Below are 16,733 nucleotides of genomic sequence, written 5' to 3' on the forward strand. Positions count from 1 at the left end.
GGTCCTGTAGACTGACATGTTCTGTGTAAATATTACATTAATGCACAACTGTTTTTGTCAGTAAAATCAGAAACTGACAGTATAAAAATTTATTTGGGCATAAGCTTTCGTGGACATCTGATGAAATGGGTTCTAGTCCACAAAAGCTTATGCCCAAATAATTTGTTAGTCTTAGAGGTGACACAAGGACTCGTCCTTGTTTTTGCTGATACAGACTAACAGGACTACCACTCTGAAACCTGTCAGTATATACCTTGGGGTTGGCAAATGCCTGTTAAATGGCTTTATTACCCCTTGAATGTCTCTTTAACAGTTTCAATGTTGTGCTAATAGGTCTGGCAGGCTGGAGGTTTTTTCACTTTTAACTACTAGATTCCCTCCCAAGGAAGACTCACCAGGCTAGAGCAGCCATCTGTGGGAGCCTGCAGGAAGGGTCAAAACAGGGATAGTAAAACAAGAGGGTGGACAGTAAGACCCAGTGGTGCCCCAAATTTTCAGGTGCCCTACGCAGCTGCCTATGTTGCCTATGCCTAAGGACGGCCCTGGACCCTGCCCTACTGAGATCAGGGTTGTGCCAGGCGCTGTACAGACATCCTGCTCCTGCTCCATCAGCCAGCACCACAGCAGGCAGCGGAGTCACTTAGCGCCCGTGGGCCGGGTTCAGGGGGGTGAGATCAGGTGTAAGGGGATCGAAGGGAGTCGAGCCGCACTGGAGCCATTCCACCAAGGGGCCAGGAGAAGGGCTCAGCTGCACTGCCTGAGTCCCCCTGTCAAATCAAGCAGGGCCTGGCCTGAGACTCGGAGCCTTCCTCTCCCATGACCCGGGAGACACCACGGGTCCATGGGACAGAGTAGCCCCCAGGGCCTGGACTGTACCAGAGCCCCTTCCCCTGGGCATCTGCTGAGGGTGCAGAAGGGGTGAGCAGGGTCCCATTCGCTCAGGACGTGTCCATGAGAGGCCGTGAAATCCTTGGTGTGAAGGGGGCAGAACGTGCGTCACTCACAGGCTGAGTGCGGATCTGGATTCCCTTCATGGCCGGGTCACCTGCTGACTCACCTGCCGAGTTCCCTGGAACTGAGTGAGAGGGAGGGACAGAACCGAGCTGTGTAACGTGCCAAGGGATTTCGCTCCCACCCCTGCCCCCCTTGAGAGCTCTAAGGAACTGCAACCAGACACTCTGCACCGTCTGTGCCCAGGCAGGTATCCAACCGCTCCCTTCTGGAGAATGCCGGACATTGCGCTTGGAAAGGAGTCGGTCTCACTGCCCCCAGCCATAGGTGATGTTTCCAGGGTGCTGCAGCTCCCAGGGTGCGAGATGCCCCTTCCCTCTCTGCTGCTGTGCAATGGGGCAGGTATAAACTGGGGGATTTGCTCACCAGCCTGCCAGGGCCCCAAACCCCTCAACGTGCCCAGAATCCACCTGGCAGCACTGGCTGTGATGTTCCTAGGCTTGCAATCCTACAGCACCCTGGGCCTACAGGCTCTGGCCTCCTGGGCAGTGGGACAGGTGGGCAGCCCCAGAGTCATGGACCCCATGACCTTCCCCCTCATGGCAAATTTCAGCATTTCTGGTTCTGCCCCAAATGGGAACCAAGCTGGGTTTTGAGCTAGCGACTCCTCCCGGCAGTGGAATCACAGTTCCCCACACAGCTCTGGTAGCTGAGCCTGCTCCTAATCACAGCTGGGGTCAGACACCAGGAGAGTCAGACACTGGCAGTGCCAGGGATACTTTGGACCCTGCAGTGCTGGCAGGGGGCTGGGCTGGCACCCAGCATTGGCAGTGCTAAGGAAAAGCGTTAGGGCAAGAGAAAGAGGCATGATGAACACCTGGCACCAGGGCTGGCTGTATGCACTGCGAGGCCCGATTTGAATACCCGGTGGCAGTCGGGGGCTTTGGCAACACTTTGGCAGCGGGGGGTCTGCTCCAGGTCTTCCATGGCACTGAAGAACCCCTCCCCATCCCTGCCGAAATGCTCCCAAAGACCAGGAGAGGACCACTGCTGAGTCAGTAAAAAAATTAAAAAGGCGTGGGATCCTCTTAGGCGTGGGACCCAATTCCGGGGAATCAGGGAATAGGCCTAAAGCCGGCCCTGCCTGGCAGTGGCACCCACCATTGAGCAATGGCTAGACCCAGCCTCCAGAACCTCATCCTGGATTCCAATGACCTGACACCTGCAGCCCGGTCTGTGCCGGCCTCTCTTGGGTGGGGGCAAAGGCTGCAGCTCGCTGGCTCTGGCAAGTTCCAGCCTCTGCTGCCCTTCGCCCCGTCCGTCTGACCTCACACCTGGGCAGGGCAGGGAGATTGCACTGACCTCACCGATCACAGAGCTTATGGCGATGAGCCGGGAGGGGACGTCTGCTGCCAGGCCATTGAGGAGACCCTCAGTCTCACAGATCCCCTCTGCCTCGGACCTGGGCAGCCTGGGGAGAGGAAGCTGGGTGTCTGAGTCTGGGGCTGAGCCTGCTCCCACTTGTGCAACGTTAGTGACAAGAGGAGAGAGGGTTTCTGTGTCTGGGGGGGAGCGGGAATTCTCTGCAATGTTTTTCTGGATGAGATGCCTGGCAGGGACTGACTTGTCTAGGAGTTGCTACCCAGCGGGTGCCAAAGGGTCAAACAGCTGCTTCTGGGGAGAGCAGGAGACTGAGGGGTTTGTGTCAGTGTCTAGCATGGGAAGATGGGTTGTTAAAGGACTGGCAGAAACCTCAGCCCCCTCCCGTCCCACTAACCTCCTCAATAATACACAGATCCCCCCAGCGACCCCCACCCCAATCACCTCTCACTGAGACAGAAACGCCCAAGCCCCTGTACCTGAATTACCCTTTTACTGCAAAACAGATCACCCCATTCACCAACCCTCCAGTGGAGCTATTGCTGCAGGCTGGTCGCAGATGGAGGCCTCAGTTCATGCTCTGCTCACACTTTTGAGGTTCTCTCAGCAGCCCTGAGGGGGGACAGGCAGGTTACAATCCCGTGGTGGGGCTCCAGGTTGGGACTCTGTGAGCCAGCCCAGCAGGTCCTACCTCCCTAGGCTGACACACAACGAGATTAGTGCAGAAATGTTGTGAGGCCACATGTTACCCATTCCCTGGCTCAGACTCATCTGCCATCCAGCTCTCCCTGGGCTCCCACAGCCCCCGCGGGCAGCAATCAACGGGTCATCCCAACTCCCTACTACCATTCCCTGCCATGCAGCGGGCAGCCAGCAAGGGCAGGGGCAGGGACAGCCCTGCTGAGATCACGTTTAGCTCGGGGGCTGCAGAGGAGGCAGCAGGAGCAGTGGGCTGGTGGTGCCGAGTGCCTCAGTGTGGATCTGGGACAATGTCCCCAGAGACACCACAAGTCTATGGGGCGGAGTAGCCCCCAGAGCCTGGACTGTACCAGAGCCCCTTGCCCCTGGGCATCTGCTGAGGGTGCTGAAGGGGCGAGCAGGGTCACATTCGCTCAGGAAGTGTCCATGGGAGGCTGTGAAATCCTTGGTGCGAAGGGGGCAGAACGTGTGTCACCCACAGGCTGCGTGCGGATCTGGGTGCCCTTCATGGCCAGGTCACCTGCTGAGCCTCCTGCAGAGTTCCCTGGAACTGAGCAAGAGGAAGGGACAGAACCGAGCTGTGTAACGTGCCAAGGGATTTCGCTCCCACCCGTGCCCCCCTGAGAGCTCTGAGGAACTGCACCTGGACACACTAAACTATCCATGTCCAGGCAGGTATCAAGCCGCTCCCTTTGGGGGAAGGCGGAACATTGCACTTGGAAAGGAGACGGCCTCATTGCTGCCATAGGTGATGTTTCTGGGCTGCTGCAGCTCCCGGGATGCAAGATGCCCCTTCTCGCTCTGCTGCTGTGCAACAGGTGAAGTATAAACTGGGGAAGTCTCTCCCCATCCTCAAAGGGCCCCAAACCCCTCGATGTGCCCAGAATCCCCCTGGCAGCACTGGCTGTGATGTTCCTAGGCTTGCAGTCCTACAGCACCCTGGGCCCACAGGCTCTGGCCTCCAGAGCAGCGGGACAGGTGGGCAGCCCGAGAGCCATGGACCCCCGGGGAGGTAGGGTCTAGACTCTAGAGCAGCCTGTCACAGACTCGCAGTTCCTGCCCATTTTTGGGTCAGTGCGGTGCCTAGGGGGAACCCCCGTCAGTGCAACAGCCCTCCTTGGGGGTCCACTCTATTTCGGGGTTACGCCTTAGGTCCCTCCACCTCCTGGAACTGCAACACTCTGAGCCTTAGCACACCTGTTTCTCACCGTGGGCCCCCTGAGGGAGTCCCCTCGCTCTGGTCCCTGGGGTCTCCACTCCCAGAGGGAATAATGCCACCCTGTTCTCTAGCCCGGAGCGACTCTCAGCCAGCGTAAAACAGGAGGGTTTATTGAGGGTCTAAACACTGTACAGGAAACTCTCAGGGCATCAGGCCTGGCCTCCCTCAGCATCATACATCTAGGTCTGTCCCGCCTCCAGGTGGCCTCTGGCTGTGGTCTCCTCCTAGCCCAGAAAACCTCCTCCTTCCAGCTGGGCAGCCACTATCACCTTCCCCAACCCCCGCCTCTGTCCTTTGTCTTCTGTCCCACGTAAACAGGCCACCTGGGCCTCCTTTCCTCTCCTCCATCCTTTGTTCCTCACCGGGGTCTTCTCTCCGCAGCCCATTGTCCTCCCACTGGCCAGAACCAGCTCTGACTCTGGAGCTGGGCCTCCCACTTACCAGGTCACGAGTCACTTTTATGTCCATTCTCCAGGCCCTTGGCTGGCCCTCTGTAACAACAAACCCTCTCCCACCATCCCGTTTAACCAGTAACGCACAGGGATACTGAGTCCCACTCCTCTGCATACAAACTATTGGAATCAACAAGAACCCCCCCTGCATCATCGCACAGCCCCTGAGTCACAGACCGCAGGGCATGCAGGGTCTGGGATCTAGGGCAGCGCCAGAGTCATGGACCCCACGACCTTCCCACTCATGGCAAATTTCAGCAAGTTCAGGTTCTGTCCCAAATGGGAACCCAGCCGGGTTTAGCACTAGGGACTCCTCCTGGCAGTGGAATCACCGTTCCCCACACAGCTCTGGCAGCCGGGCCTGCTCCTGATCACAGCTGGGGTGACACACCGGGAGAGTCAGGCACTGGCAGTGTCAGGGATACGTTTGGACCCCGCAGTGCTGGCAGGGGGCTGGGCTGGCGCCTGGCATTGGCAGTGCTAAGGAAAAGTGTTAGGGCAAGAGCAAGCAGCATCATGAGCACCTGGCCCTGGCACCACCATTGAGCAATGGCTAGACCCAGTCTCCAGAACCTCGTCCTGGATTCTAATGACCTGGCCCTGCAGCCTGGTCTGTGCCGGCCTCTCTTGGGCGGGGGGGCTGAAAGCTGCAGCTCGCTGGCTCTGGCAAGCTCCAGCCTCTGCTGCCCTTTGCCCCGACTCTCTGACCTGACACCTGGGCAAGGTATGGAGACTGCACTGACCTCGCCGATCACAGAGCTTCTGGCAATGAGCAGAGAGCGGGTGTCTGCCCTCAGCCCACAGAGGGGCCCCTCACTCTCACACATCCTGCCTGCTTTGGACCTGAGCAGCCTGGGGAGGGGGAACCCGGGTACCTGAGGTTGGCACTGAGTCTGCTCCCACTTGTGTACCGTTAGTGACAAGAGGACAGAGGGTTTCTGCGTCTGGGGGGGAGCGGGAATTCTCTGCAACGTTTTTCTGGATGATGCCTGGCAGGGACTGACTTGTCTAGGAGTTGCTACCCAGTGGGTGCCAAAGGGTTAAACAGCTGGTTATGGGCAGAGCAGGAGACTCAGGGGTTTGTGTTACTGTCTGGGGTGGGAGGACGGGATGTTAAAGGGCTGGCAGAAACCTCAGCCAACCACCCATCCCACTTACCACCTCAATGATACAGAGACCCCCCCAGCCACCGCACCCCAATCACCTCTCACTGACAGAGACACAGAACACACCAGCCACCATCAACCTCAATCACCCTGTAACTGGAAAACAGATTTTCCCATTCACCAACCCCTCTGAGAAATATACACTGCCGCCCGCCCTTGCCCCCCGCCCCCACAACTTGGCCCTGCCTCATCACACAGTGAGAGACAGTCCCTGCCCAGTTGACATCAGGCCCCGTAGTGCCAGGTGCTGTACAGACTCCCCCCAGATCTCTCCTCCCACATACAGCTCCTCCTCCTCAGCCCACCTCTGTCTGTTATGGCCCCTGAGCTCACGGAGTTGCTAGCTCAGGCGATGGCAGCTCTCACTCCCCCAGACAGCCTCTCTCGGGGTGTTGACACAGGCAGCGGGACTGGGGCTGCAGGGCCCTATAACACGCCTCGCTGGGTGTCTGGGCAGGGACGGGAGCTGGGGGCTCGGGGTGACGGAGCAGCAGGAGGTTGCATGGCCTGAGCTGATGGAGCAGGCATGAGGTCTGCAGCAGGAGCTGGCTCCAGTCTCCCGCCATGATGCAGCCCCAGGGGGGCAGCGCTGAGCTGGGTGCATCCCCTGAGTCCCCCTGTCACATCATGCAGGCCCCGGCCTGTGACTCAGTTCATGCTCTGCTCACACTTTCGAGGTTCTCTCAGCAGCCCTGTGGGGGGACAGGGGGGTTACAATCCCCTGGTGGGGCTCCAGGTTGGGACTCTGTGAGCCAGCCCAGCAGGTCCTACCTCCCTAGGCTGACACACAACGAGATTAGTGCAGAATTGTTGTGAGGTCACATGTTACCCATTCCCTGGCTCAGATCCATCTCCCATCCAGCTCTTCCTGGACTCCCACAGTTCCCCCGGGCAGCAATCAACGGGTCATCCCAACTCCCCACTGCCCTTCCCTGCCATGCAGCGGGCAGCCAGCAAGGGCAGGGGCAGGGACAGCTTGGGGGCTGCAGAGGAGGCAGCAGGAGCAGTGGGCTGGTGGTGCCGAGTACCTCAGTGTGGATCTGGGACAATGACCCCAGAGACACCACAAGTCTATGGGGCAGAGTAGCCCCCAGGGCCTGGACTGTACCAGAGCCCCTTGCCCCTGGGCATCTACTGAGGGTGCTGAAGGGGCGAGCAGGGTCACATTCGCTCAGGAAGTGTCCATGGGAGGCTGTGAAATCCTTGGTGTGAAGGGAGCAGAACGTGTGTCGCCCACAGGCTGAGTGCGGATCTGGGTGCCGTTCATGGCCGGGTCACCTGCTGAGCCACCTGCCGAGTTCCCTGGAACTGAGCGAGAGGGAGGGACAGAACCGAGCTGTGTAACAGGCCAAGGGATTTCGCTCCCACTCCCGCCCACCTGAGAGCTCTGAGGAACTGCGCAAGGACACACTGAACAAACCACTCCCTTTGGGGGAAGGCGGAACATTGCACTTGGAAAGGAGACGGCCTCATTGCTGCCATAGGTGATGTTTCTGGGCTGCTGCAGCTCCCGGGATGCAAGATGCCCCTTCTCGCTCTGCTGCTGTGCAACAGGCGAAGTATAAACTGGGGAAGTCTCTCCCCATCCTCAAAGGGCCCCAAACCCCTCGACGTGCCCAGAATCCCCCTGGCCGCACTGGCTGTGATGTTCCTAGGCTCGTAGTCCTACAGCACCCTGGGCCCACAGGCTCTGGTCTCCAGAGCAGCGGGACAAGTGGGCACCCGAGAGTCATGGACCCCAGGGCAGGTAGGGTCTAAACTCTAGAGCAGCCTGTCACGGACTCGCAGTTTCTGCCCATTTTTGGGTCAGTACGGTGCCTGGGGGGAACCCCCTTCAGTGCCACAGCCCTCCTTGGGGGTCCACTCTATTTCAGGGGTTACGCCGTAGGTCCCTTCACCTCCTGGAACCGCAACACTCTGAGCCTTAGCACACCTGTCTCTCTCCGTGGGCCCCCTGAGGGAGTCCCCTCGCTCTGGTCCCTGGGGTCTCCACTCCCAGTGGGAATAATGTCCCCCTGTTCTCTAGCCCGGAGCGACTCTCAGCCAGCGTAAAACAGGAGGGTTTATTGAGAGTCTAAACACTGTAAAGGAAACTCTCAGGGCCTCAGGCCTGGCCTCCCTCAGCATCATACATCTAGGTCTGTCCCGCCTCCAGGTGGGCTCTGGCTGCTCTCTCTTTCTAGCCCAGAAAACCTCCTTCCAGCTGGGCATCTGATATCACCTCCCCCAACTCCCACCTCTGTCCTTTGTCTTCTGTACCAGGCAGACAAGGTTGCCTGGGCCTCCTCTCCTCCCAGCCTCTCCTCTCATCCGTCCTTTGTTCTCCACTCGTTGGAACCAGCTGGTCAAGGCACCGGGGTTCTCTCTCTGTAGCCCATTTTCCTCTCACTGGCCAGAACCAGCTGTGGCTCACTAGCTGGGCCTCCAGGTCACCAGTCACTGGGGTATCCATTCTCCAGGCCCTCCCAGTCACCTTCCATCCCAACCACACTCAATGAGACACAGACCCTCCCAGACACCCTCAACACCAGTCAACTCTCACCTGGGCACAGAGCTCCCCGAGCCAGCTCCATCACAATCTCCCCTCACTGAAATTCAAATCATCCAGCAACCCCCACCCCAATCACTTCTCACTGAGACACAGAAACCCCCCAGCTACCTCTCAACCACAATCACCCCTCAATGACACAAGACCCCCCCCATTCACCACCCATTCCAATCACTCCTCAATGATACACAGACCTCCCCAGACACTACCCACCAAATCACCTCTCAATTGGACGCAACCCCCACCCCCAGCCACCCCATCGCAATTGTTATGCTTATAAGAAGCTCACAGGATCTTTTTTAAGGGAAAAAGCAATACTCCACATTTATTGAAGATATAACAATTAGAATATGGATTTAATTACACCACACACACACACTGTCCCGCCAGTCAATGTTATAGTTACCAGTTTAGAGTCTGGATTGATTTAGTGGCCAGCCAGGTTGATCACAACTAGGTAGGAACTGGGTTCTGTCGGTCACGACACAGTGCTCTGGGGAAGTCTTGGCAGGACGAACCCAAAGATTCATAGCAAAGCACCCTGTTTATATAGTGATTTTTAAATTGGGATTAATGAGTTTTGCACCATTATGCTGTAATTAATTGTTGTTTGATGAGGGCTTGTTTTTTTATTTATTTTTTATTTTGTATTTTTATTAAGCTTTAAGGGAGTTGTTTTATGCAGGTTTTGATTATAGTTATTTCAATTTTATTGACAGGTGTCTGTTTTATTTTTAGAGTTGTTAATTTGCCTTTTTTTGACATTTTAATAGGGGTGTGTTGCAGCCTCCTCGCGCCTTTGCGTTTGTCTCCAGTTCCTCTCAAGAACATGTGGTTCAGTGATGGCCTTTACACTTATTTTTTAACACACATTCCTCCATCACACACAAAACAGAATCAATTTACACCAAATATTTTGAACAGGAACATCAGGTTGCAATGCAGAAGGAAAACACTCCTGGCATTCTTTTACTTACTTTAAAATGCTAAACCTACAACAAAGTGGTGACAATCAAAGGTCTGTTCCTGCCTTAAAATTAGCTCAAATACAGAATTATACAAAATACAAACATAAAATCCTTCTACTACACAATCGCCCCTCACTGAGACACAGACCCCCTCCCACTACCCCCCACCACAATCACCCCTCACTTAGATTCAGATCCTCCAGCAACTCCCACCCTCTGGGCAGCAAGCAACGGTCACCACAACTCCCCTCTGCCCTTCCCTGTCATGCAGTGGGCAGCCAGCAGGGGCAGGGGCAGGGACAGCCCTGCTCAGAGCACATCTAGATCAGAGGTTGCAGAGAAGGCAGAAGGAGCCCCCAGGTACAGAAGCCCCCTGCCCCTGGGCATCTGCAGAGGGTGCAGAAGGGGCGAGAAGGGTCCTGCTCTCTCAGGATGTGTCCGTGAAATCCTCGGTGTGAAGGGGGCAGAACATGTATCACCCACAGGCTGTGTGCGGATCTGGGTTTTCTTCATGGCCTGGTCACCTGCAGAGTCTACCCAATGGTTCCCTGGAACTGAGCAGGAGGACAGGAAAGAATCAAACTGTGTAATATGCAAAGCTGTGTAATCGCACCTGAGAGCTCTGAGGAACTGCACCCGGCCACTCTGCACCGTCTGTGTCCAGGCAGTTATCAAACCGCTCCCTTCTGTGGAATGCGGGTGTCATGGAGTCCCCAGGCAATGCTCTGGAACTGCTCCCCACAAAGCCAATCAGGACTTTGGGGAGCCTCCTCTCCCTTGGAACAGACTTTTTCAGGGCAAGAAGCTCACGCGTCTTCACCTCCTGGGTCTCTCCTTGGAGCATTCAGCATCCTCTGCCCCTGTGCTTCCCACAGCGAATCAGCCCCAGCAAAGTCCTGGGGAAGCCACAAGGTCCTGCACCCCCACTTCACAGTCAGACGTGACTCTCAGTCAGCCAGTAAAACAGAGGTTTATTCAATAACAGGAACACAGTCTAAAACAGAGCTTCCAGGTACCGCAAACCGGACCCCTCGGCCGGGTCCATTCTGGGGAGCAGTGAGGCAGACCCCACATCTGCACTTCACTCCACGTTCCCAACCGGTTCCAGACTCCAGCCCCTCCTCTCTGGACTTTGTCTCTTTCCCGGGCCAGGAGGCCAACTGACCTCTTTATTCTCCCCCACCTTTAGCATCCCCTTGCAAGGGTGGTGGGGAAGGGCCTGGCCATTAGTTGCCAGGCGACAGCTAGTAGTCCAGGAACTGAGGCCCCCCCCACAGTATTTAGAGGAATATTAAGAATAGCCCCATTTTGTCACAGCGGGACATTGCTCCAGGGCAGTGGTTCCCAAACTTTAACAACCTGTGAACCCCTTTCACTAAAATTTCAACTCTCGTGAACCCCCTCCTAAAAATAAATATTTCCAGGGATTTTCTCCTTTACCCGAGTAGAAATGATAAAAGCCGTGATCTTGGAAATATAACATTTGTTTTTATGACATACTTCTTACACACTATTTATTATTAATTATTATTTATCATTACAGTATGTTTATTACATTATGAAAATGGCACCACTCTTCCAAGATCTCACTTTCGTAGCTTGTATCACATTGAAGAAACCTGTTATAAGACAAGGCTCCTATGGTTCATCAAGGAGTATCAGATGTCAAACAGTAGGAAGATATTTAAGAAGCCAACTCGAAGAGTTCCTCCTACACGAGCATTCAGGGCTTGAGCAGTCCAGGCAAACAACAAACGTTACAAAAAAGCTTAAACTTGTTCTTCATAATAATTTTAAAACGACACTGGCTGCCTATTTTATTTTAAAAACAGCAAAAAATAGCCACCTCCCTTTCCATTTCTGATAAGGAGTCTTGAAGTTTAATTCTTCTCAGTGTGATAGAGATGCTTGCTTTGATCTGCTTAGCTCTTGGAAGTCCAGGGGATCCAGGCTGCTGATCCTGTGCTTCTCAGGGTCTCTAGGGACAGCTCTGTCCCCCATTAACCCCAAGAACCCCTGTAACATTTCATGACCCCAGTTTGGGAACCACTGCTTTAGGGGCACAGGTGCCCTCCCCAGGTCCTACATGCTCCCATACATGTTGTTTCCTGGTTGCTGCAGCTCCCAGGGTGGGAGATGCCCCTTTCTGCTCTGCTGTTGTGCAATGGGGGAGATATAAACTAGGGAAGTCTCTTCCAAGCCTGCCAGGGCCCCAAACCCCTCGATGTGCCTGGAATGCCCCTGGCAGCACTGGCTGTGATGTTCCTAGGCTTGCAGCCCTACAGCATCCTGGGCCTACAGGATCTGGACTTCAGGGCAACGTGACAGATGGACAGCCCGAGTCACAGACCCCAGGGCACGCAGGGTCTGGGCTCTAGGGCAGCTCCAGAGTCACGGATCCCACAACCTTCCCCCTCGTGGCAAATTTCAGCATTTCAGGTTCTGCCCCAAATGGGAACCCAGACAAGTTTTGAGCTAGTGACTCCTTCCAGCAGTGGAGGAGTCCCACAAAATTGCCGTCCCACAAAATCTCATATAAAGAGTTTGAATTGTAACACTGCCACCCAACTCTGTCTGTCGCGTGCTCTCAGCATGTGCCTTCAAAGGAATGTAAGGCTGAATTTGTCCCATAGCATCCAATACTGCATCGTTAGTGCCAGACCCGCCGATAGCAATTCTGGGCCCCAGGGCAGAACAGTCAATGGGCATCTTCCGGCACAGCCAGGGCTTCCACATGCCCTCCCAGCTATCTTTGCTGCCACCAGTGCCACCTCACACGCGCCTAGGAGCCCTGTGGCCCACCCGGGCGATTTAAAAGGCCTGGGGTTCCCGGCCAGTGCCGTTGCTACTGTGGCAGTGACAGTGGCTGGGAGAACCCAGACCTTTTAAATCCCCTGGGCACTTGCCCCCCCTTCCCGCCCCCTTTTCTGCAGGCCTGATTAGAGCAGAAAACTGAATCAACAACCCTGAGACTTGCAGATGAATATTGCCTCCTAACAGGCACTGTCTCTGTAGATAGGCACAACCACAAGGAAGACTTCTGCTTTGACGCTTTTTCTAGACTGCCTCTAATCCAATGGCTATGACCTTTTCCAGAAGACTGTACCCCTTCCAGGAGTCGGATTTGTCCTGTGTACCCCCAAGTTTCACCTCCCTCAGAAACGACTTGCTTACAAATCAGATGTAAAAATACAAAAGTGTCACAGCGACTAGTACTGAAAAATTGCTACTTTCTCAGGTTTACCATATAATTATAAAATAAATCATTTGGAATATAACTATTGTACTTACATTTCAGTGTACAGTATATAGAGCAGTATAAACAAGTCATTGCCTGTATGACATTTTAGTTTGTACTGACTTTGCTAGTGCTTTTTGTGTAGCCTGTGGTAAAACCAGGCAAATATCTAGATGAGTTGATGTATCCCCTGGAAAATCTCTGCGTACCCTGGTTGAGAACCACTGCTCCATCACTGATCACACAGCATGGCTCTCTGACTCCCTCTGATGGCTGGACCACATAGCAGCTTTTGAGTCTGCTTTGGGCTAAGGGTACGTCTACACTACCCGCCAGATCGGCGGGTAGTGATCTATCTATGGGGGATCGGTTTAACGTGTATACACTACATGCGATAAATTGATCCCCGATCGCTCTCCCATTGACTGCTGAACTCCAGCTCTGTGAGAGGAGGAAACAAAGTTGACATGGGAGCAGAAGCCGTCGATCCCGCGTCGCGAGGACGCTAAGTAACTTATTCTAAGTCGATTTAAGATATGTCGACTTCAGCTTCGCTCGTCTCATAGCTGAAGTTGCATTCTTAGATCGATCTTCCTACCCCCTCCCCCAGTGTAGACCAGGCCAAAGAGAGCTGCTGGGTTCTTTATCCCTTGCAGTAGAGATTCATACTTTTATCTGCTCATGTACCTAGTAATGGGACATCCTTGGACGGGTCATTACCAGTGGGGATTAGATTTTAACAAAATACATTTAAATTCAGATCGATGCAAACACATTTAAATGGAATTCAAGTTGAATTCATCTGGTAGCTAATGATAATCCTCTGAAGATCGTTGGTGGCTGTAAGGTATATACTGCCTGAGCGAAAAGAGTCATAGCTGTTAAATAAAAGTCAGTAACCAACTCATAAATGTCTGTGTTGCCCCACCTCTTGGAGGCACAAATTCACACCTCATAAGTGTGACTAGGGTGACCAGACAGCAAGTGTGAAAAATCGGGGCATAGTGTGGGAAGTAATAGGCACTTATATCAGAAAAATCCCTGAATATCAGGACTGTCCCTATAAAATCGGGACATCTGATCACCCTAAGTGTGAGTCACATCTGCATTTTCTTTAGATTTTATGGCAGATCTCAGCTTTTCTGGAGCAATTTTGTTGTGGCTACCTAAAAAGTAGTTTGGGAGCACTGCTTCTGCAATCACGGTCATCTAGCATCCTATGCTTCAGGAAAGGGGTTCAGGAAGCAGCTACCACATGTATTTCTGATAGTGTTTGATTTTGCTTCTGCTAAAAGAATCCAAAAGCGCAACCCTGCACCCATCTGGTTTGCAAAACACATGGTTCTATTGCAGTGATTTTCAAAGGGGCCTGTGAAGTTACGTGTCCAGATCCACTAACTCCTTTTAGAGATTGCAACCTTAATGTCTTTTGGGGAAAAGATTTGGTGTCTCATAGGAAGGATAGAGGGTGATAGTCAAAGGTAGGCCAGACGGTGAGGGTGGCAAACCAGTGGAAGGGGCTGGAGCCCAAACTAGCTTAGAATAAATTAAGCCCTCTCATAAATGTGTTAAGCCCTTAACCTGTGTCCTTTGGAGAAGCCAGACTGAGGTGCCATTTATGGGTTGTTCGGATGGGAGCAAATGCCTATGTGATGTTCCGGTCAAAATCATGTCAGTATTCTGGAAAGAATTCACTTTATAGAGACACCTGCAGATTTCTGGGGATTACGTGCTGGAACTTCCTTTAAATTATTGGTTTTTGTAAAGTATTTTGAGATCCTCCGAGGGAAAGCGCTAGAGAATGACCGAGTAACAAGCAAAAAATTTCCTTTTGGGGAAGGATTGGATCTAAACAGGGTTAATGAAAACCTCCCCAGACCCTGTCACGTTTGCACTGCTACCTAGGGGCCGTAGCCTTGTGGGTAGGTGGATCATAACAGCAGAGACAAGCGCTGTCATTGCCAATGGCTTCTGGATGCACTGATTAAGGATCATTTCTCAGTCAGTGCTGGAACTGAGCAATGAGGCAGACCCCTCGCCCTGTCACATACCAACGTGAAAGAGCCTTAGAGGCAAGAGAACATCTGATATTTACCACAGCTCTTTTGTCTTTAAACCATGATTTGAGGACTTCAGTAACTCAGACATAGGTCAGGGGTTTGTTACAGGAGTGGGTGGGGGAGATTCTGTAGCCTGCATTGTGCAGGAGGTCAGACTAGATGACCATAATGGTCCCTTCTGACCTTGAAGTCTGTGAGTCCAGCACTTTATCCACTACCCCTTTTGTAGGTTTCTGCAAAATCCAACCAGGAGTTCTTTGTTTCTGCTCTATAACCCATATGATAGCAATAAAGTTGAATTAATTGGCAGAACCATAGTGGGAGGCTCTCGGTGATAACGGGGAGTATTTATTTCTCCTGGAAACTTTCATGTTTGGAGCAAACATCTCAACCAGAGAGTGCTGCCTTTGGGCAACACTGTTGGTGCCAGAGACATCTTCTGTGGCCAGTGTGGTGTTCTTAGGTGTATTAGGAAGCACCATGGAAGGGGCTCTAGGCACAGCTATAAAGACCAGAGAAAATGAGGCCACAACGATATGGACTATACACTAGGAACCAAAGCTGCAACCTGCTCAAGGTTACACCAGCTCCTTCCACAACACGTTTGTTAATATCCTCTATCAAAATGCTATCTCTGCAGGGAGGACTGTTCTGATCACTAGCTACTCTGTCCAAGGAGCGTTGTTACTAGGAATTGGCATAGCAATCAAGTCAGAAAAAAGAAGGGGGATAGAAGAGGCATTTGTGGAAGGTGGGACTAATTCAGTACTCCTGGTTGAGAGAAGGATTAAATGTTCTATTTCTCAAAATTAATCTCAACCATCACAGATTCCTACCTGAATAATTCCTGCGAAGGTCAGACACAAGAACTAAAACTACAAGGTGCATAGGGACAAAGTGTTATTTTCTGAGATTTACTTCATCTCTTAAGAGGTGCCCGGGTTTCTCCTTCATCTGCTGATTGTCCTTCAGTAGCCAGGAATGATTCCATTGATTTACAGTTGGGGGAGATCACAGTGCATGGAAGCATCTGGGGAGGTCCAGTAATTACAGCTGTGGGCACCCGACATCACTGAGACTCAATGACCCCCGGGTTATAAAACAAGAGTTTACTGGCATTTCCACTCACAACAGACTCACCATGGAGTAGATATGGATATCTCCCCAGCTGGGGCTTTTCTGGGAACAACTCTCCCCCATTAGTGTCATTGCCTTGGGAAGGACAATTGTTGATGGGTCTGGCGCAAGGACACCTAGGGGGCATGGAGATGGTGCAGTGTACAATTAAAAGTCAAATAAGAGACAGAAGATTCTGAAAGTCCAGCAGGGACCATTGTGATCATCTCGTCTGACTTTCTGCATAACACGAGCCAGAGAACCTCACCCAGTCATTTCTGCCAGACAGCCTGCACAAGGCTCAGCTCCCACTTGGGGCAGGGACTGTTCCTCACCGTGTGTCTGTGCAGCACTCGGTACAGCCTCCCATGGACTAGGGGCCGTCTCTCTCTACATGATGATGCTGTGCCAGGTGCAGTGGGGCCCTGATCTTGGTTGGGGCTACCACTGTGAATAATCATGTATTCTGAGTGATTGTGAGGCTGTGGTCACAGTGTGGGGCAATTTTCATTGTGCTGCCGTGGTGGTGGTGGGGTCCCCTTTCAAAAGCTTGGGAAACCGCTGCTCAAAAGCAGTTAAGACACTAGATGAGGATCTGAGTGGAAACAGGTTTATTTGCATTATTGCAGAGTCATCTGAGGGGCAACGGAAGGGTAAGAACTGCGCCCTACAGTCAAATCATCGAACAGGGCAAAAGCAAATTCCACCGGAGCGTGCTGTGTTTTTCATGTTCAGGCTGAGATGGGTGAGAGCACGGGACAGAAAGCGTCAGGGCAGTTGTCGTGGTGGGTTTCTGGGAACCTAGTACTGGGAGATAAGAAAAAAAGAAACATCCATCAGGACCAAAATACAGTGGGACCCCAATAAATTATCATAGATTTTAAGACCAAAAGAGACCAATATGAACATCTAGTCTGAGCTCCTGCATTACACAAG

General features: G+C 52.9%; 1 protein-coding gene and 1 long non-coding RNA gene across 51 annotated transcripts in view; both read right to left on the bottom strand.

The window, feature by feature from the left end:
* Positions 1 to 553: 553 nt before the first annotated feature.
* On the bottom strand, positions 554 to 10,324 carry LOC127038009 (uncharacterized). The gene is made up of 3 exons (XR_007770545.1): positions 9,997 to 10,324; positions 7,146 to 7,245; positions 554 to 1,045 (listed from the first exon to the last, which is right to left on the bottom strand). It is a non-coding gene; the product is annotated as an uncharacterized LOC127038009 (long non-coding RNA).
* A 6,061-nt stretch (positions 10,325 to 16,385) lies between these two features.
* Positions 16,386 to 16,733, bottom strand: part of LOC127037956 (uncharacterized PPE family protein PPE12-like) — a 32,727-nt gene continuing 32,379 nt past the window's right edge. For all 50 annotated transcript variants that reach the window (XR_007770538.1, XR_007770534.1, XR_007770531.1 and 47 more), the window contains one exon: positions 16,386 to 16,604. The gene's annotated coding sequence lies outside the window, so the exon portion shown is untranslated. The remainder of the gene's footprint in view (positions 16,605 to 16,733) is intronic.

This window comes from Gopherus flavomarginatus, chromosome 20, assembly GCF_025201925.1.
Source record: "Gopherus flavomarginatus isolate rGopFla2 chromosome 20, rGopFla2.mat.asm, whole genome shotgun sequence".
NCBI lineage: Eukaryota > Metazoa > Chordata > Testudines > Testudinidae > Gopherus > Gopherus flavomarginatus.